The 9,649-nt window shown below is 42.0% G+C and overlaps 1 protein-coding gene across 5 annotated transcripts in view; it reads left to right on the plus strand.

The window, feature by feature from the left end:
- The first annotated feature begins 1,029 nt into the window (after nucleotides 1–1,029).
- Nucleotides 1,030–9,649, plus strand: part of Znf280d (zinc finger protein 280D) — an 88,818-nt gene continuing 80,198 nt past the window's right edge. For all 5 annotated transcript variants that reach the window (XM_029481144.1, XM_021172781.2, XM_029481145.1 and 2 more), the window contains exon 1: nucleotides 1,030–1,152. The gene's annotated coding sequence lies outside the window, so the exon portion shown is untranslated. The remainder of the gene's footprint in view (nucleotides 1,153–9,649) is intronic.

Raw genomic sequence — 9,649 nt, forward strand, 5'->3', positions numbered from 1 at the left:
CCCTAGCTCCACGGGCCTCCTATTGGGTTCCCAGATCCCTTCCTTAAGTATCTGCCACTCACTTTATACGTGGATCAGCTTTCTGCTTTTGTCCTCTGAAATCTGCTGGTCTCTTTAAACCTTTTGTACCCATTCTCTAGGTATGAAATGTATTGTGCTAGTAATTCAGACTGCAATAAAAGAAGCTTTGATGGCCAAGGGCCTGGTATCTATAGACACAGAGGCTATTTGATAGAAGGTAGCTCATAGTATTTGAGTTTATGTGTATCTGTGTTTTTTGTCTGTATATACGCCTGTGTGCCACTTTAGTGTCTGGTGCCTACCGAGGCCAGAAGAGGGCATCAGATCCCCTGGAACTGTAGTTGTGAGCAACCATGGGGGTGCTGCGAACCAAATTAGGGCGCTCTAGAAAAGCAGCAACAAGGGCTCTTACTCATTTCACACCTCCCCAGCCCCCACTTTATTTATTTATTTATTTATTACAAAATCTGACATCGTGTAAACACACAAATGTCCATCTATGTTTCGGATATAACATGGGGTCTGTTTCCTTACAGATCCGATTTACGACTATGTATTCTTATAAATACATCGGCCATTTTTTTCCACCTCCAATTACGGATTACTATTCATACAATAGGAATGAAAAAGATACTCAAACAAAAACGTACTTTCAAAAAACAACGTGGTACCATCCTGGACACTGAACTCCTTTTCCTCTCACACCCTTCCCCATGCCCTTGCACACCGAGAAGGCTGGAACTCACTGCTGAGTGCCTACAAGTTCTAGGTCTGAGGTAGCCATGAGCGTCACGGCCTAGCTCAGCCCGGTCCCCGCGTGGCCTCGCCGGCTGCCAGGGCCCGGCCGGCCGGGCCTTCGAGGTCCGCAGCACTGCGCACATGGCCGCGCTCGCCTCCCGCGTTGGCGGGAAGACTGGGAGCGCGGACGCGCGAGGGCGACCCGGAGCCTACCCATGAGGCACTGCGCCCTGGCTCGCGACGGCCCCCCTCCCCCCCTCGCGGCGCCCAGCAGCCCTGCTCCGCGATGGGAGCCGGAGCGGCCGCGGCGTACACAGCCCGCGCTCCTCCCTCGCCTCCTCCTCTTTCTCCTCCTCCTCAGGGCTCCAGTCAGGCCGAGCCGCTCCGCTCACGGTAAGCGTCCCCCGCCCCGCGCGGCCGCCCGCCCGCCCGCCCGCGAAGGCCCTCCCGCGCGGCCGCGCCGCCGCACTCCGGGGGCGCAGGGTGGGGGTCTCGGGCCGCGGCGCGTCGGCGAGAGCGCCGGGGCCGGGCAGGGCAGGGCAGGGGCCGGCTGCTCGTGGGGCCGGGCCCGCCATCTTGCCAGGCCTGGCGCGGGAGGGATCCCGGCGCGACGAGGCGAGGCGGCCGGCGGCGCGGCGGCCCACAGTGTAGGGCCGCCCAGCGGTCGCCTCGCCTGGCCTCGCCTCGTCGCCTGGCCTCGCCGCCGCGCAGGCCCTCCCATCGCTTTCTCCTCAGCCGGGCTGTGCTCTCGGGGGACGACTCCCCTCGTCCTTTGTACCTAGTCCGCGGGTTTGTGTGTGTGTGTGTGTGGCGGAGACCCGAGCTCACAACACTACCCACTCGACTCTTCACGCAAGAGCTGAACCCCAATGGCGTTCGCCATAACAGCCACAGAGGCCCTACCTTGTGCTAGACGACCGCTCCTTTCTGGCCACCTTTCTTGTCAAAGGAATGTCCCCACTCTGCCATAGCCCCGCTATTGTCTACCAGAGAAGGGCTTTGGGGAGAACCGAGCCTGACAGATTTTCCAGCTGAGCTTTGCAGGTTTCACTTAATAAACCACAAACGTGTGGTCGCGCTGAGGTTTTAGCCTGCGCAAGAAGATGGTGTTTTCACGACTCACCTGCACTTGTAACCCATTAGGAAAGAAATATGTTAGAAAAAAATGGACGTTAACCTGCTGCGAGCATGGAGACTTTTGGCTTCACGAAGAAAAAAAAAAATTTTTTTTTAAATAGTCCGCCTTACTGACATTTGGCTTTATTTTTAAGTTCGGACTGAATCATCTAAATACTTGGACGTCTTTTAGTGCCCTTAACCTTAAATTCACACGATGGAAGTTTAAGAGTTTGAAGGTACAAAACCCTTCCCTTGGCATCTGTGTGCTATCTTGTTTTGAGAGAAGACTGTACCAACTCAAGTTGTTTGGATGTAACTGATAGGGTGAAGGGACCAGGTTGGAGGACCTTGTGCTTTTTGATGGTTCACCATCTGCACTAAAGCCATCCTTGAGTTTGAGTGTTTGTATCTGTCATTGGTGTCAATGTTTACCTTGGGCTACTTTTGGAGAGGTTTTTTTTTTTTTTTTTTTTGGCAGAGCTGTTTTGAAGGTCAGCCTCAGAAATGACGATGATAACACTTGGCTACCGGGGCCATTATGGAACCTTAAGTTTTAGGACTCCTCATTCAGCGCTTACCTCATTATTGTATGCCCCATTTTCACTGCAGTGAGGTTCCTGAGAATAGGTGAGGAGATATAGGCCTCCACATTTGAGAAACTCAGTTTGCCATTAGACTCTAATTTCTGGATCATTTGTTATCTTTACATGTTATTAGTGATCATGTTCTTTTCAAGCACACTGGGGAGTTGAATAGCATGTTCAGATGCCTACCACCTAGTGTGAATATTTGTAAACATTTTGTCACATTTGCTTTGTCTCAGTCTGCTGAATATGTGAATGATTGTTGAAGATGTTACAGTTTACCCCTAAGTACTGGATATGTATATCAATAAATAAAAGATAAAGGCCACTTTCTCTATACTACCGTAACACAATACCATGGTCACACCCAAGAAAAATATTTGCTAAAATGCATTTAGTACATAAAGTTAGGGCTAAAAAACTTGAATACATTCAGGCTTAATTTTTTTTTTTACAATATTTCATAAATCATCTGGAACACTTCATATTATAAAAAGTGGGGAGACAATATACGATTAGTAGTCCTAGCTTTAGTCTCTTAGTTAAAATGTTGACTATTGAAACTGTTCCTTTTGCAATTAGCATGTAGTCTGGCATAATTTTAGTGCTTAGTATGAATTTACCTTCATCTCTGGTAAAATAGAATCCATTCTAGGAATGACTGGAATTAGGAAGAAAGGGAGCAATTTTGGAGACTAGAATATGCTCAGTTTAATCAATTTGTAATTGGCCAGTCTGGTGGGGCATGCTTTTAATCCCAACACTCTGGGAGGCAGAGGCAAGTGGATCCTCCTATGTAGACTAAGCCAGCAGGGTTGTATAGTGAAACAAAAACCTTTGGAATTGTCTATCCCATGGTAAGGTCTGGAGAACAGTTGGAAACTTGGAAAACCTTCTGCCTTTGAAAATTTGGACTTTTGTAGCAGTAGTGAGCCATAAGGTAGTTGAAATGTAAATCTCAATATCTCACAGGTTTAAGCCTATTATGTCATTCCTTCCGTGTTTTTCTTCTCAACATTTATGTTTTGTAGAAGAAAAGAGTAAAAGAATAACACCTGTTTTGTTTTGTTTTTTTTTTTGGTTTTGTTTTGTTTTGGTTTATGGTTTTTCGAGACAGGGTTTCTCTGTATAGCCCTGGCTGTCCTGGAACTCACTTTGTAGACCAGGCTGGCCTCGAACTCAAATCCGCAACACCTGTTTTATTTACTAGATAATTTATAACTATACAAATAACTTTTCAATTAAATTGAAGCAATTGTTTTTTTACATTAAAACAATTTTAGGTGACAGGATATTATTGGCAACATTGTTATTTACTTCAAAAGCAACATTGTTATTTACTTCAAAAGTAACTTTGGAAATATGAGAAATTTATAAAATATTTAAATACATTTATAATCTTGAATAGCTTCCCTCCCCTTTTTTGAGGGACTGAAATAGTTTTGCTGTTTTTTGTTTTTTTGTTTGTTTGTTTTGAGACAGGGTTTCTCTGTATAGCCCAGGCTGTCCTGGAACTCACTTTGTAGACCAGGCTGGCCTCGAACTCAGAAATCTGCCTGCCTCTGCCTCCCAAGTGCTGGAATTAAAGGAGTGCGCCACCACACCCGGCAATTTTCTTTTTTCATCTATTTTTCCCTCTTCTTTTGGAGATTCGGTTTTACTATGTAGCCCAGGCTGCCCTCAAAGTTATGATCCTTTTGCTTCAGCCTTCTAAATACCCGGATTATAAGTGTGTATCAGTATGCTTAGCTTCAGATTGTTTTAAATCATGATTGAAGCAATAGTTTGAATTATGTAGTGACTTATATTAAAAACTATATGTTTAGACTTTTGGTTCATTTCTGCAAAGCAGTTTTTGTTTTGTTTTGTCTTTGAGACAAGGCTAGTCTGGCCTCTAACTAGAAGATCCTGCTGTGTAGCCTATCCTGAGTATAAGATTACTGGTTTGCCATACCTGTTAACTTTTCAATTTTATTTTTTTTAAAGATTTATTTATTTATTATATGTAAGTACACTGTAGCTGACTTCAGACACTCCAGAAGAGGGCGGCAGACCTTATTATGGGTGGTTGTGAGCTACCATGTGGTTCTGGGATTTGAACTCAGAACCTTCGGAAGAGCAGTCAGTGCTCTTAACCACTGAGCCATCTCACCAGCCCTCAATTTTATTTTGAAAGAAACTAAACATGTGAGTGTCAGACTATAGCAGATTATATAACCTGTATTAAACAGTTTAGATTTACGTTTACGTCTTCAACACAATTTTCTCTGAAGGATTCTGTCACTTCTGATTACATTAGGAGAAATAGTTATCATTTAGATTGGAATGAGAATACTGTTAAATAAATTCTTTCTTTAAAAACAGAACCAGATATTATTTACACATTGATTGTTTGGGAAAGTTTATCTTGGACACCTCATCTGAAGCCTCCAGAGTCCCTTTGTAAGGATTCTGAAGTGCCGTTATCTCTTCATTCATTTGCTTTGTATGATTGTACATTTTTTTCTATTGTAGGCAAACAGTTTAAAAAAAAACTGAAAATTTAACCACATTCAGTAAAAATTAAAAGCAGATAAAAATCAGGACATACCAGCACAAAAATATGTCACTGTGATGTCGAATGAAAAAAAGAAAAAGTAAAGGACATGACTGCTACTAGATATGGAAGAAGAGAAAGTTTATTATAGATACGTGGGTGAGCATAGCCAGCGGCTGGGACATCTGGAAGAGTCCAGAGTGGCCATGACCCTGAGCCTTGTGAGGTGAAGGGGAGAGAAGGGAACCATGTACAGCAGCTAGGAGGCGAAGGTACAAAAAGGGACAGGTAATCAAATATCTAGATTATATAAGGTAGAACTTCTGGGGGAAGGGCAGCTCAATGCCTGGCCTGGAGACTTCAGGGTAGAGAGGGGTATGTTATAGGTAGGGACTGAGGAATGCTGGGGGAAACCTGAAGTTCGGGTCTATTTTGATTTTTTTTTTTTTTTAAATAGGCACCTCAGTCCCTTGTCCTGGGTTTGAAACTTAACAGATGTAAAGAATATTTTGAATTTAAGGCAATTGAGAACCAACAGTTGCAGGAAGAGGTCTGCACTCTCCTGCATCAGGAGGACAGAACTTGAGTTTCTCTTCTAGATGTGAAAGAGGTTAATTTGCATAAACATACCTTACTAACATAGCTCTTCTATTCATCTTCCAGTGTTTTATTCTTTTTTTTTTTGAAAGAATTTTATGTAGCTTAGGCTGGCCTGGTACAGGTGCTGTTACCAGGGATGACCTTGCCTCCCCAGTTCTGAAATTGGAGGCATAAGATACCATATGCCTGAGTGATTTATTCTTTTCAAATCATTTTCAGTGATTTATTCTTGCTCAGCTGTAATCTCTTTTCTATTAAAATAATACACGAATTTCCAAATTTAGCCATTTCTGTGAGTTTCAATTTCTGTGAATTTTTTGGGCATGAGAATATGAATGAAGTTTGTGTGCTTTTTTTTCCTAACTTTACTTTTAAAAGTTTAATTCACAGTCCTCTAGGTACTGAACTCTGTGTATGAATAGAACAAAAGTTTGTGTTTCCTAACACAGACTGTAAGGATGAACATGTCAGTCTTATGTAACATTTTGTGAAAAGCATAAGAAAACTGAAAAGAAAGATCTTCCATTGGTCAGATTTATTTCACTACTGTGTCCTTTTTCTAAGGAGTTGAATTATTCAATTTTCTTTTTTCCTTTTCAAAAATCTTTTATTTATTTATTTTAAACTCCAGATTTTATTCCCTTCCTGGGCCACCCCGACTCTTCCACATCCCATACCTCCTCCCCGTCCCCGTCTCCATGAGGAAGTCCCCACCCCTCACCCCCTACCCCACCAGACCTCTAAACTCCCTGGGGCCTCCAGTCTCTTGGGTTAGGTGCATCTTCTCTGACTAAACCCAGACTTGGTAGTCCTCTGCTGTGTATGTGTTGGGGGACTCATATCAGCTGGTGTATGCTGCCTGATTGGTGGTCCAGTGTTTGAGAGATCTTAGGGGTCCAGGTTGAGACTGCTGATCCTTGAGACAGCTGATCCTCCTACAGGATTGCCCTCCTCCTCAGCTTCTTCCAGCTTTTCCCTAATTCAACCACAAGGGTCAGCAGCTTCTGTCCATTGATTAGGTGAAAATATCTGCATCTGATTCAGCTGCTTTTTGGGTCTTTCTGAGGGCAGTCATGATAGGTCCATTTTTGTGAGTGCTCCGTAGCCTCAGTAATAGTGTCAGGCCTTGCGGCCTCCTCTTGAGCTGGATCCCACTTTGGGCCTGTCACTGGACCTTCTTTTCCTCAGGCTCCTTTCCATTTCCATCTCTGCAGTTCTTTCAGACAGGAACAATTATCGGTCAGAGTTTTGACTGTGGGATAGCAACCCATTCCTCACTTGATGCCCTGACTTTCTGTTGGAGATGGGCTTTTCAAGTTCCCTCTCCCCAGTATAGGGCATCTTGTCTAAGGTCCTTTGAGTCCTGAGAGTCTCTCACTTCCCAGGTCTCTGCTACATTCTGGAGGGTCTTTCCAACCTCCTACTTCTTGATCCTGAGGTTGCCTGTTTCCATTCTTTTTTTTTTTTTTTTTAGGATAGGTAAGATTTTAACCTGTAGGAAAAATAGAAAATAGTAAGATCCCACAATGGTTTTTAATATGTAAAAGGATACTTCTGTAGGATCATGTAAGATGTAATGAGTTTGGTTCTGTTTAAGTGCTGTAAGGGCTGGTGAGATGGTTCAGTGTGTAGTGGTTTGATTCCTGAGACCACCATGGTGGATAGAGAGAACTGACCCTGCATGTTGGTGCTGTGATGCATGTACACACACACACACAATTTGATGTTTTATTTTAAGTCAGCAAATTTCCTTGTTTGAAAGTTTCTAGGAACAAATGGAAATCATAGGAGTTGAAGTAAATTGAAATAAAGATGGAAAAAAATCAAAAGTATTCAGTGGACACTAACAGTATGTGATGATGCGTAGTTTATTTTTCAGACTTCTACTTTTCTTTTTTTTTTTTTGGTTTTTCGAGACAGGGTTTCTCTGTGTAGCCCTGGCTGTCCTGGAACTCACTCTGTAGACCAGGCTGGCCTCGAACTCAGAAATCCGCCTGCCTCTGCCTCCCAAGTGCTGGGATTAAAGGCGTGCGCCACCACGCCTGGCTGACTGCAATGCAATTTGTCTTTTTTTTTTTTTTTTTTTTTTGGTTTTTCAAGACAGGGTTTCTCTGTATAGCCCTGGCTGTCCTGGAACTCACTTTGTAGACCAGGCTGGCCTCGAACTCAGAAATCCGCCTGCCTCTGCCTCCCAAGTGACTTCTACTTTTCTAATGCATGAATTATATCTGCCTGATCTATGTTAGCTTTTTAAAAAAATTTTTTTTTTAATTTATTTATTGATTATATGTAAGTATACTGTAGCTGTCCTCAGACACTCCAGAAGAGGGAGTCAGATCTCATTACAGATGGCTGTGAGCCACCATGTGGTTGCTGGGATTTGAACTCCTGACCTTCGGAAGAGCAGTCGGGTGCTCTTACCCACTGAGCCATCTCACCAGCCCTAAAATTTTTACTATATTATATACATCTCTAAGAAATATGGGTAGTACTTAGTTTTTCTTTGAATGATCTGTTCTAAGATACTTTTCTTGTTAGGAATTTTTCTTTCCTTCTCAATTTTACCTTCAGAGGTCCTCCATAAGGACAAATGGTAAACTGAAATCTTAGAGTCAAGATGTTGGGTACATTTAGGATTTTTTGAAATCAGACTAAGCCAAAAAAAAAAAAAAACCCACAAAAACAAAAACAAACAAAAAAACCCAAAAAACAACAACAACAAAAACCCCACAATTCTTGAAGTCATTTTTAAACATCACTGTTTTTTTCTGATCTAACATAACATACAATGATGAACACAGAAATGATTTGGGATAAATTTGTCTGTATGCATGTACGTGTGTGTGTGTATATACACACACACACACACACGTATTAGTTCTGTGTAGCTCTGACCAATACTCAACAAGCACAAAGATGTATTGTGGCTTATGGTTTCAGAGAGTTCAGTCCATTATGGCCAGGAAACTAGCAGAGCATGACATTTCACTTCATGGCAGCCCAGTGAATTGAGAACAGGACATGAATATACTTTGTTTATATTCACTTTCTCTGTACCTTTTATTCCCTATACCTGGAAGGTTGCCACTCACATCCTAGATAGATAGGTCTTCCCTACTCAGCTAGTCCTATCAAATACCAGGCTCACTTAAAGATGTGTTTTACTAATCTCCTAGTTGACTCTGACTCCAATCAGATTGATGATGAAGAAGATTAACCATCACACCCTCCATCTGTTTTATGAGACTGGATTTTTTTTTCCGAGACAGGGTTTTTCTGTGTAGCCCTGGCTGTCCTGGAACTCACTTTGTAGACCAGGCTGGCCACGAACTCAGAAATCCGCCTGCCTCTGCCTCCCGAGTGCTGGGATTAAAGGCATGCGCCACCACGCCCAGCAATCTTCTTTTCAACAGAACAGGAGTGTGCAGTCTGTTTACCATTCACTGCACTCTGGAAAGTTAAGCAGTAAGACAGCCCAGCTGTGCTTGGTTGGCATAAAGTCGTTTATGTTTGATATTGCTCAAGAATCTGTATTCTTTCCTTAAATTTTTATTATTTAAATGCATTTTATACATCAAACAGTAATACTGAGTGTTTTGAGAATCAAATAATACATAAAAATTTGTTTAACTTTTATATTCATATCCTTTCATACCCTAAAAATACCATTAATGAATATTTAATACTATCCATAGCTGGGGATCCTATATCTAATGTTGAATACTAAATTGTTTCCAAACATATAAAATATTCTTTGGGAATTAAGCATAGTAAAAGAGCATAAAATATTAAAAATGAATCATTAATATGTTCAAAAGCCCTTCTATGATACCACCTGACATAGTGAGAGAATCATATATTTGTGTACATTATCTAACAATCAGTTTACTTAAAAAAGATTATCAGTGTTTCTAGGAGAGAAATTATTTTATCAGTAAGTATATTTTAAAAATTTCAAAATAGCAAAAACTCTTTGAAGTTAAACATTAAAATGCTAATTTCAAGCACAGTGAGAAAAATTATATTTCCGTGGTGTTTGTAGAACATGGTT

The sequence above is a fragment of the Mus caroli genome, chromosome 9, assembly GCF_900094665.2.
Source record: "Mus caroli chromosome 9, CAROLI_EIJ_v1.1, whole genome shotgun sequence".
Taxonomy (NCBI): domain Eukaryota; kingdom Metazoa; phylum Chordata; class Mammalia; order Rodentia; family Muridae; genus Mus; species Mus caroli.